The sequence below is a fragment of the Octopus bimaculoides genome, chromosome 2, assembly GCF_046866305.1.
Source record: "Octopus bimaculoides isolate indiv1 chromosome 2, ASM4686630v1, whole genome shotgun sequence".
NCBI lineage: Eukaryota > Metazoa > Mollusca > Cephalopoda > Octopoda > Octopodidae > Octopus > Octopus bimaculoides.
In genome coordinates, this window is record NC_142929.1 from 189,763,352 (window position 1) to 189,775,069 (window position 11,718).

Sequence of the window (11,718 nt, forward strand, 5' to 3'; positions counted from 1 at the left end):
GTGCTACAGAATAATTCCACTCTTGTGTTTTCTACCCTTTAGCATTTAAACTGGCCATATCCGGCCAAAAGTATTCTGCCTATTCTATGATCAAACTGGCCAGATCTGGTCTCTCACACCAACCCTAGAATATCGTTTTAAAAATTAACAGCTACCTCATCAAAATCTCATAGCTACAAGATAATGCATGATTAGTTCAAAACAATGTGGTTAAAAAAGCATTAATTATGGCAGAATAATGTGAACACTAAAGGGTTAAAGAAATGATTTCTTAATTTTGTTACTCTTAATGATTTTAGCAGAATCACCAAAAGAGAATTGAAGAAATCCTTTGATTTTATAAACAGAACTCCCTCATTATACTGTATCTACAGGTACCTACTTGTCTATAGCCTAACCTTCCAGGGATGGCTTAAGTATTTGAGAAATAGCAGCTGAGGTACCCCCTCCCAACCTTCTATACTCCAGCAATGAACAGCACCATTGAGGAGGCAATTCAGTGCCTTGTATGTCAATGCATGACAGCCACCACAGCTATATATGAGCAATGCAATCTACTGTGAAAGAACTGACAGGAAGTGATAGCATTGTTCCTGTTGAATCATGGGATATGTTATAAAGATTGTTTACAGGAAATTATGAGATGTCACACTTATCACTTCTGGTTAATTTACTTCAACTGTTTTTCAGTCCCCTCGACTGTATGCTAATATTCTTTCCTACTATAGGCACAAGGCCTGAAATTTTGGGGGAGGAGGTCAGTCAATTAGATCAACTCCAGTATGCAACTGGTACTTAATTTATCGACCCCGAAAGGATGAAAGGCAAAGCCGACCTCGGTGGAATTTGAACTCAGAACGTAAAGACAGATGAAATGCCGCTGAGCATTTCGCCCGGCGTGCTAATGTCCCTGCCAGCTCACCGCCTTGGTAATAATAATGTATTTTAGTTATTTACATTATTTACATTTGACGGATATTTGTCCTCATCTTGTTTGTTGTTAACACAACGTTTCGACTGAAATATCCTCCAGCCTTCATCAGGTGTCTTGGGGAAATTTCAAACCTGGGAAGCATATGTGCTGCTTCTTTTAATTTTTGTATTTTCCAGAAGCAGCACATACGCTAGGACACAACAACCTCCTAAGCAAGCCAAGTGCAGATATGAACAGCATATGAGAACCAGTATTAAGGAAGGATAGAAAAATATTAGATTTTATAAGCCCTAGAATTCACTCCATAATTGCCCACAGGCATATGGCGTAGTGGTTAAGAGCGCAGGCTACTAACTGCATGATTCTGAGTTCGATTCTAGGTAGTGACATGAACAACAGCGGCAATGATAACAACAATAACATGGAAAAATATGTTAGGAATAAGAACCCAGGTTTGAAATTTCTCCAAGACACCAGATGAAGGCTGGAAGGTATGAATGATTGGTGCAAATATTTTGAACTCTTGGAAGCATCAAAGACAATGTCGAGACAGCAGGTTTTCAAATCAGAAAATAAATGGAGAGGAAGAAAAAAAAAAAAATCTATTTTTAGCTGTTTGACCCTTCTTTATTATAAATCAATTACCAACAAATTGGAAAAGTGCGTGTATGTGGGGGGTGGGGTGGGGTCAAATCAATTAACTTGATTCCTTTTATTTGATTGGGATCCCCCACAAAATACTAAAAAGATAAAAAGCAAATTCGACGTTTGCAGAATTTGAACCCAGAACTTAAAAGAACATGACTAAAAACCTATGATTTGTCAGTACTCTACTGACCGATTCTGCTATTCACCTTTTATCTTTGTTTCATTCATTGGGCTGTGGCCATGCTGGGGCACCATATTTTGAAGAGTTTTAGTTCAAAAAGTCAATCGCAGTACTTATTTTTTTAGAGTCTGTTACTTATTTTATCGGTAACTTTTGCCAAACTGCTAAGTTACAAGGATGTAAACAAACCAAGACCAACTGTCAAGTGGTGACGGAAGGCACAAATACATATTTGCAGGAGTGGCTGTGTGGTAAGAAGCTTGCTTCCCAACCACATGGTTCCGGGTTCAGTCCCACTGTGTGGCACCTTCGTCAAGTGTCTTCTACTATAGCTATGGGCCAACCAATGTCTTGCAGGTGGATTCGGTAGATGGAAACTGAAAGAAGCCCATTATATATACTCTTTTACTTGTTTCAGTCATTTGACTGCAGCCATGCTGGAGCACTGCCTTTAGTCAAGCAAATCGACCTCAGGTCTTATCCTTTCTAAGCCTAGTATTTATTCTATCGATCTCTTTTGCCGAACCGCTAAGTTACGGGACGTAAACACACCAGTTGGTTGTCAAACAATGTTGGGGGGACAAAAACACATACATATATATATACATATACAACGGGCTTCTTTCAATTTCCGTCTACCAAATTCACTCACAAGGCTTTGGTCGGCCCAAGGCTATAGTAAAAGACACTTGCTCAAGATGCCACGCAGTGGGAATGAACCCGGAACCATGTGGTTGATAAGCAATCTACTTACCACACAGCCACTCCTGCACCTATACCTATGTGTGTGCGTGTATTTGTCCCACCATTGCTTGACAACCGGTGTTGGTGTGTTTACATTCCTATAACTTAGTGGTTTGGCAAAAGATACTAATAGAATAAGTACTAGTCTTACAAAGACTATGTCCTGGGGTCATCAATTTGTTTGACTAAAGGTGGTGCTCCAGCATGGCACAGGCAAGTAACTAAAACAAGTAAAAGAATTAAAGAATACAACAGACTTCCACAGTTTCCATCTTCACCAAATTCACTCACAAGACATTGCCCAAGGTGCTGCACAGTGGGACTGAACCCCAAATCACATGGTTGCAAAGCAAGCTTCTTAACCATACAGCCATACCTGCACCTATATTGATGATAAAAAGTGAAGGTGACTTTGCTGGGATTTGAACTCAAAAATTAAAACCACATTTTTTCCACATTCTTCAAACTTACTCTGTGCTTGCAGCGCCCTGGTTTCACCAGTCCTCAGTCAAATCGTCCAACCCATGCAGCATGGAAAGCGGACGTTAAATGATGATGATGATGATGATAAAAACTGGTGCCAGTGCCGGTGACATGTAAAAAGCACCATTTGAGCATGGTCAATGCCAGTGTCACCTGTCTGGCTCCCATGCCAGTGGCACATAAAAAGCACTATTCGAGTGTGGTTGATGCCAGTGCCGCATGTCTGGCTCTGATGCCGATGGCACATAAAAAGCACCATTCAAGTGTGGTTGATGCCAGTGGCGCCTGACTGGCTCCCATGCCAGTAGCATGTAAAAAGCACCATTCAAGTGTGGTTGATGCCACTTCTGCCCAACTGGCCCCCATGCCAGTGGCACATAAAAAGCACCCATTACACTCTCAGAGTGGTTGGTGTTAGGAAGGGCATCCAGCTGTAGAAACACTGCCAGAAGAGACTGGAGCCTGGTGCAGCCTCCTGGCTTCCCAGACCCCAGTCAAACCATCCAACCCATGCCAGCATGGAAAACGGACATTAAACAATGATGATGATGATGATGATGATGATTATTTGATAAGCCATCTGGATTATAGACCAGTGTTTCTCAACCATATATTTTATTTATAGACCCCTTTGATTACTCTTTTGTTCTGGTGGGACCCCCAACCAAAACCATTTAATGTTTAAAAACTAGTTTTATACATACTTCTCTCAATAGTCTTATTTTGTTTTTCACATATTAAATGGTGTACGTTGAACAACATAAAACTTTAGAAAAAGAAACCTAGCTGTTTCTTACAATAAACACATCTAAAACAACACCTTTCCATGGGTCCTTAAAATACCACTGAGGACCCAATCTGCTATTTTATCTGTGTAGACGACCCCCAGAGATCGTATGGACCCTGGCTGAGAATCATTGCTATAAACTAATGGTTTTTCATTTTCTAGTCACTGCTGTCAATTCTATTGTCTTTATAATATTCAGATAATAAAGTTTCTACTCTTTTAAACTGTACAAATGGTAGCAATTAATAATATCAGCTCTATTAGTAAACATAACAACAATTATGTTCTCCACAAGAAGACAGAAAGGAAAGAAAATGAAAAATGTTGCATCTTTTAAAGCTTCACAACAAGCTAAGAAACAACCATATTGGTTGTGTGATCATAGCAGGAAAATGAGTCTATTTTCATCTTTAACAAAATATGATAAAGAAATCAATCTTTATGAAAACTTATTGCTAAACTGTTTGTTTTTAATGTGGAATGGCTTAAAGTAATAATTTACAAATACGTTTAATAGGTGTAGCAAATATTGTTAGTACTTGGAAAATGATAGAACATTCTCATGAACTACTTTGGTATCGGTATTATATATGTGTGTGTGTGTGTGTGTATACATATGTATGTATATGTACATATATATGTATATACATATATATATATACATATATGTACATATATATACATACATACATGTACATATATATATATACATACACACACACACATATATATATACATACACATATATATATATATATATATATATATATATATATATACACACACATATATATATATATACATATATGTATATAGACACACACACAAGCACACATATATTAAGATGCATATCTATGTATCTGTCTGTCTATCTATCCATCTACCAGCTTCTTTACTAGAATTCACGTCCATCACAATCTTCAACTGCTGGATACTGTATTCTAACAAACGACCATTGTTTTATGATGTACAATCTTGGCTTAAGCATAGTTCATCCAGAGAAACCATCTTGCAGAGCGATATATAATTGTGAGAAACATTTCTGATTGCAGCTGCATGTAGAATGGTGTTTCAGCAGCTTAATACACACACACACACTACTTTTGATGGGTGTTTGTCTTTTAATCTTCCCAGCAAGGTTTACGGCCAAGGTGGGGAGGGTGGGGGAAAATGTAAATAAGCATCAGACACACAAACCAACATTGATTAATTTGTATGAATTCTGTAAATTATTGATCTTTGATATCGATCTAAGCGACACTTTTATAGAACAAATTTGAAAGTGGTTGCATTAACAAGTGTGAAATAATGATTTCAAAGTTTTGCATAAAACTGTGGATTTGTTGAGGAGCTGCAGATTTTAATCTCTCTCTATATTTCAATGGTTGTAATTTCATTGATCCTGGAGGAGTAAAAGACAAAGGCCTATGTATGGTAGGATTGAACTCACAAGGTAAATGCATTCAGTCTGTAACTCTGTTATTACTGCCACACAAGATCAGGATTAAGAGCCATAGGCAGGGGTGGACTGGGTCTAAAAATATTGGTTGCCAGGAGACTAGGGGGGGGGGGCACCTGCAACTACAATGCTATCATTTAATTTTTTTTTTTTTGTTATAAGTATTCTTTTCACCTGTCTACAAACACAGCCAGGCGGAAATAATTAATGCATTCTTCCAGGAGTGAATAGAAATTTCTCAAACATGAGGAGATGGGCCCCTTAGATACTAACATATGAATTCTAATGGCGCAGGGGACCACTTGCCATCGATCAAGCTGGTCAGTCTGCCACTGCCCATAGGAGCCCTAAACACTTAAAAGGCTTTGGTGCTCCCTTATATATATGTAATTCAAAATATAAACAACAATAAGCCATAAAATAATTCATTATTTTTCAAAATGAAACAAAACTAACAGAAAGATGGAAAATAATGTTTATTTTTGTATAATTCCATTTTAATTAATTCAAAACTTTTCTCTTACCTTTTCTAATTGCAAAGTCTTTGATCAGATCCTCAAAATTAATCTTATATAACACACCTGCTTCTATACTTAGTAGCAAGTTTAGTGATTTCTTTTGTGCCATAAACCATTTACCATTTCTAGGGTGCTCCTCTTCTCTTGATACCGTAAGCATGTACTTACTTTGCTAAATGGTTAACCCAGCATGGACTGATGCTTTTATAAAAATACATTCTTCACCTTTGATGATGATGCCCTGAAATGTGTGTGTGTGTATTACAGTTTTCTTGCGCTGACATTGCATGTCAGTTTTAAATGAACATCACTGTCATACAAGCAGGTCCTTCATTTCCAGTCTTCTGTGAAAACGCGTTCAGCTTTGAGGAAATATTATCAGATATCACCAAATATTACCTTGATTGAAAACAGGTGAAGGTTGGTGACATCCGGCCATAGAAAATCTACCTCAGTAAATCTCATCCAACCCATATGAACATGGAGAAGTGAATGTAAAAATGATGATGGTGACATTGTAAAGTCCAGCTTGGAAGGATTTGGTCCTTAGAAAATGTCCCCACTGTTACCACTACTGTAGATACAATGTTGTGGTTAATTAAACATGTTTAAGCAATCATGATAAGTGAAAATAGAGTTAAAAGTACTTATGCTACAAATTAGCATAAGCACACATAAATTAAGAGTTTAGTTGTCTAAAGTCAGAAAAATAGTCTAAAAGAGTCAGCATGAAACTGTTGGTAACTGGTTGATCAATTCTATGCTATAACCAGTAATATACACACATAAACAGTGAAAAGGATCCATAAAAAAGTTTTTCATTTGGTGAATTGTTGTGGAAAATATGAAAAGGAAAATGCACAGAAATTTTATGTTCAACAAAGTACACACACACACACACGTCTTCTATTCTTGCTCACTTTCCCTCCACTTTTCACTTCACTGTGTCCCTGTCATTTTTTCTCGCCCCTCCTTAATTCTTTTGTCCCTCTACTTCTCTCCCCACGTGACCGGTGTTCGACCAAGCCTGACTTTCTTTCTTGTCCAGCCGTTGTGCGTGCAACATCGTTATTCCTTCCTGTGCCTGTGAAATCTTGTATCCCTGCTGTAAGGCCTTATTTCCACACACGCCAACTTAATTTAATTCATCCTTAGTCAAAAGACATCTGTCATTTTGTCCTGTTATTATTCCTACTGTATTTGTGTAACATTGTTCGTTTTTTCCGTCCTTGTTTTCGTATAGATTCGCTGCTTTCTTCCAAGGAATCTAATGTTCTTAGCTTAGTTTTTCCTTGGGGCTGGCCAGATTGGAGCAATATCGAGAATAATCAGCCGAAATTGCAAGGATAATCTGGATCTTGACTGAAGAGAGAAAACTCCGAATGGCACGTCCGTGTTTTCTTTGTATCGTCTATCTGTATGTTTTGTGCCTTTCTTGTATCACCTAACTGTCTGGATGTTTTGTGTTCTTGACCCATTCTGTATTATTTATATATATATATATATAGCAGCGTACGTACACCTGTCTCTTCTCTCTCTATATATATATATATATACACACACACACATATATATATATATAGAGAGAGGGAGAATTCACAAAAAAAAAAGACGAAGACAGTTGGTGTAGAAAACAAACAGATGTATTAGTTTAACGCTTGGGAAGTGAAAAAGTCTTTAACGTTTTGAGACTACGCTCTTCCACAGAAAGAAACAAGGAGAGAAAAAAAGAATGTGTAGTGGCTAGCGATCTATCATGGCATATAAATAAATATATATATATATATATATATATATATATATATATTTCTTATGGAATGAAATATTTACGTAGTCAACTGGTTTCACTTTTGCTAATTATGACTAAGTTTGTGATAATATTATAATTTCCTGCTATCATAAGAAGTTCTCATTCCACGTTAGCTTGTGGAAGGATACTTTGAAAATACATACATACATATATATATATATATATATATATATATATATATATATATATATATATATATATATATATATATATATATATATATATATACATATATATACATATGATATATATATATATACACACATACACATACAAACACAGATCGATAAATATATACATATAAACTTTTATAAGGAAAAAGCAGATAGAAAGAAGTTTTAGCTTGCTTGTCTTTATTAGACCGATGAAGGACAAAACTTCGAAATCACTATCAACCCATAGGCTTGTAAATGTATTGGTTTATTAAGAGCAGTACTTTATCGTTCTTTTTTACTGAACCGCTAGATAACGGGAACATAAGCAAACCAACACCGATTGTCGGCGATCTGTCAGTTACGACAAGTATTCCAGTTGATCCGATCAACGGAACAGCCTGCTCATAAGTGGCTGAGTACTCCAAAGGCACGCATACCCTTTTCGTAGTTCTCAGGGAGATTCAGTGTGACACAGAATGTGATAAGGATGGCCCTTTTGAATTACTGGTACAACTCATTTTTGCCAGTTGAGTGGACAGGAGCAACGTGAAATAAAGTGACTTGCTCAACGACACAACGCAGTCCGGTTCGGGAATCGAACACACGATCTTACATCAGGAGTCGAATAATCATTAAGCCACGCGCCTTCACATGCGCGCAAATATACATACATATATTATATATATATTACACACATACACACGGACATATGTACACACACATACACACGGACATATGTACATACACACACATGCATACGTATATATATATACACATGCATCTTTCGTATCATCGCTTCCAACGCAACACTCCGCACTGATTAACTGTCACTATTAGCCATATTCAGACAAATATTTCCTTCATCAAGCTCTCCCTTAATTTAATTATCCGTTTATTTATTCTTCATGTTCTTATCTCGTCGTCTTTTCTACACACCTTAAATTTCTAAAACCACGAGAGAGAAGGAGGGAGAGAGAGAGGGAGAAGGAGAGAAATGGGATTGGGATAAAGTGAGGGAGGAAGCGAGCCTGAAGGAAGACCGCAGCTATCGTTCTCCAGAAACTTAAAGCTTGTCTGCTTTGCTTTCGTTTGGTCCCCCTCCCCCCGCCGCCGCCGATCCGGTTCCGATGCCTTAAACTGTGAGCCACGCTACCTAAGTTATGTAAAAATAGAATCAACGTGAGGAGGAGTGGGAGGAAGTAAGAAGAGTGAAAAGACTGCATGAATAAGAAAGGCGGAGGAAGGGAGGAGACAGTATCAACCAAAAAGGTAATGTTGCCAGCTAAAAAGTCAGGAAAACGAGTGTGAGTGCACACTCTCCTCCCTGGTTGTATGGGGTTAAGTGTGAGTGTCTTCTTTTGTCTTTTATTTGTTTCTTTGTTGTTGTTTGTTAGTTCCTTCGTCAGACGAGGGAGGGTAGCGCCGAAGTGACTTCCATTGTAGAGTCCCCTGAGGCGGGAAATGGGAGAGGAGCGAGCAATACTCCTGCCAAACCCCAGCCATGGTTCGTTGCAACACGAAGCAGAGCGACTCAAGATCGAATTAACATCAATCCGGAGATCTTTTAGGCAACAGATTGGATGGATCCTGCGAAAGCTACCCAAAGGCGGAAGTGGTGAAGGTTTTAGGCAGGGAGATGGATTAAGCCATCTTCTCTTATTGTGTGTGTGTGTGTATATACGCGAGTCGTCTAAGAGACAATAAGTCAGGGAAAAGATGCACTCATATGTCTGTCACATACGCAATATAATATAGAATATATATATATATATATATATATATATATATATATATATATACATACACACGCATATGCGTGTGTTACTGTGGATATTTGTATATGTACTCAAACATTGTATAAACAAACCAATGCACAAACATAATCGTATATAGAAAAATATAGACTGTATTTACGAATACATGCACAATGTACATATATATATATATATATATATATATATATATGTGTGTGTGTGTGTGTGTGTATACAAATGTGAAGGCAAACATATGCTGTGTAAGAAAGATAACTTGATAGATGATTAATTTGTAACGTGTGTGTATGTATGTGTTCTTTGTTCTGTGTATTCCTGTGTTATAAGTGTGTCTGTGTAGTTAAGAATTTAGTGATGATCAAAGGACTGAATATTTCCTTTCTACTATAAGCACCAGACCTGGCATTTTGGAGAGAGAGAGAGCTAGTCGATCAGTTCGACTGGTACTTATTTCATCGACCCGGAAAGAATAAAAGGAAAAGTCGGCCTCGGCAGAATTTGAACTCAGAACGCTAGCATCATTTTTCTCTGACGTACAAACGATTCTGCCTGCTCGGTGCAGTCAGAGGACTGAATATTCCTGAGAACATCCTGATTAATATTTCTTTCTTTCTTCTACAGGAATAAGGCCCGACATTTTTTTTCTTCTTTGTGGCGCAGGGGTCTAGCCAATTACATCAGCCGCAGTGCCCAACCGGAACTCATTTTATCCACCCCGATAGGATAAAAGGCAAAGCTGATCTCGGTGAGATTTGAACCCCGGATGTAAAACCAGCAGCAGCAATGCCTCTAAGCTTTTCGTGCGATGTGCTAACGACTCTGCCAGCTTGCTGTCTTTAATAATTGCTTCAAGTTTAGTCACAAGGCCAGTAATTTTGAGGGGAGGGGCTTAGTCGATCACTTCCACCTCGGCGTTCGACTGGTATTTTGTTTTATCGACCCCGAAAGGTTGAAAGACAAAAGCCGACTTCGGTGAGGTTCGAACTCAGTATGTAAAAGTAAAAAAAAATTTCAGATACTCTAATATTTCTAGCAGTTGGTCAGTAGATGATTTTTAGTAAAACACATGAAAAAATCGGAGAGTAGCTGAATAAAAAAAAAATTAAATTAAATTAAAAAACTGTGTACTTCAGCACCATTTAGTAAAAGGTGTACAATTTTTTTCTGATGGTGGCGCGAATGATTTGGTGACACTGCGAAATGTCAATGGAAAGTTGAAAGGAGAAGCGAAAATATTTGAAGAAAATGTGAAAAAAAGAAAAAACGAAAAAGGAAACGAATTAACCCACAATGAATATATTTTACAAGAAAATATGTTGAAAATATAGAAATATTACTCACTTTGAGAGGAAATTTCCTGTAAAATGTTTTATAAAAATGTATAGGAAAGTCCAAAAGATGAACTCTGCTAAAGGTAAACTGCTTCTCGGTGGAGCACGCAACCAGAATAAAGGCGCAAACGCTTGCTAAAGACGGCAGCTAAAAAGTGTGTTTAGAACGAACCAATCACAAAGCAGATGTCTTCCCCATTATCGGTTAATCAACCAATAAAATGCTATCTTAAGTGCGTCGTTTCTTCTTAGCTCTTGCCAAAATTTATTTCTTAACCTACATGAGTTTTTGCGGCCAATTACACGTGTTTTAGGAGAAAATCGCAAGAAGAGAAGAACAAAAATTAAAGAGAAAGAAAAAAAGGGGATATATGTAAAGAGAGAAGGAAAAAAACAAACAAAACAAAACAAAGCGAACGTCAAAGATGGTGAAATTGAATAAAAAAAAATTTTTTAATGGGGAGAAGATTTATGCGATTTTGGAGAAGAATGTCAGAAACGCGTTTCTTGGTGGAGCCACGCAAAAATAAATCTGTATGACAAATCTTATGTCTGTTTTCATAAATTATTAATGTAATCTTCGTAACTGTTAGTTTTAATAAAAAAAAATTTTAACCACGAAATGTTCATTTTTATTAAACATGTTTACCACGAAATTAACATATTCTTCATCAGACTTGTCGCCCGTAATTTTGAGCAATGTGGACTGGAAGCGATGTATAAACAGTTTCTAGTCTAATTGCTGTGCCTATTTTCGATGTTAACAGCTTCTAAAAACCTTTTGTAAGATGGCAGAATCTAATCAGCATCGTTTCTTTACTCGTTCCGCCCAGCTTTGCGTAGCAGCGCAAACATATCTCTCGTAAGTCCTTTAGAAATAGATAGATTGCTTGCGA

At 37.3% G+C, this 11,718-nt stretch overlaps 1 long non-coding RNA gene across 1 annotated transcript in view; it reads right to left on the bottom strand.

The window, feature by feature from the left end:
* Positions 1 to 10,940, bottom strand: part of LOC149137317 (uncharacterized) — a 33,453-nt gene extending 22,513 nt beyond the window's left edge. Inside the window, exon 1 of the long non-coding RNA XR_016240858.1 lies at positions 10,833 to 10,940. This is a non-coding gene — a long non-coding RNA (uncharacterized LOC149137317). The remainder of the gene's footprint in view (positions 1 to 10,832) is intronic.
* Between the last annotated feature and the right edge of the window lie 778 nt (positions 10,941 to 11,718).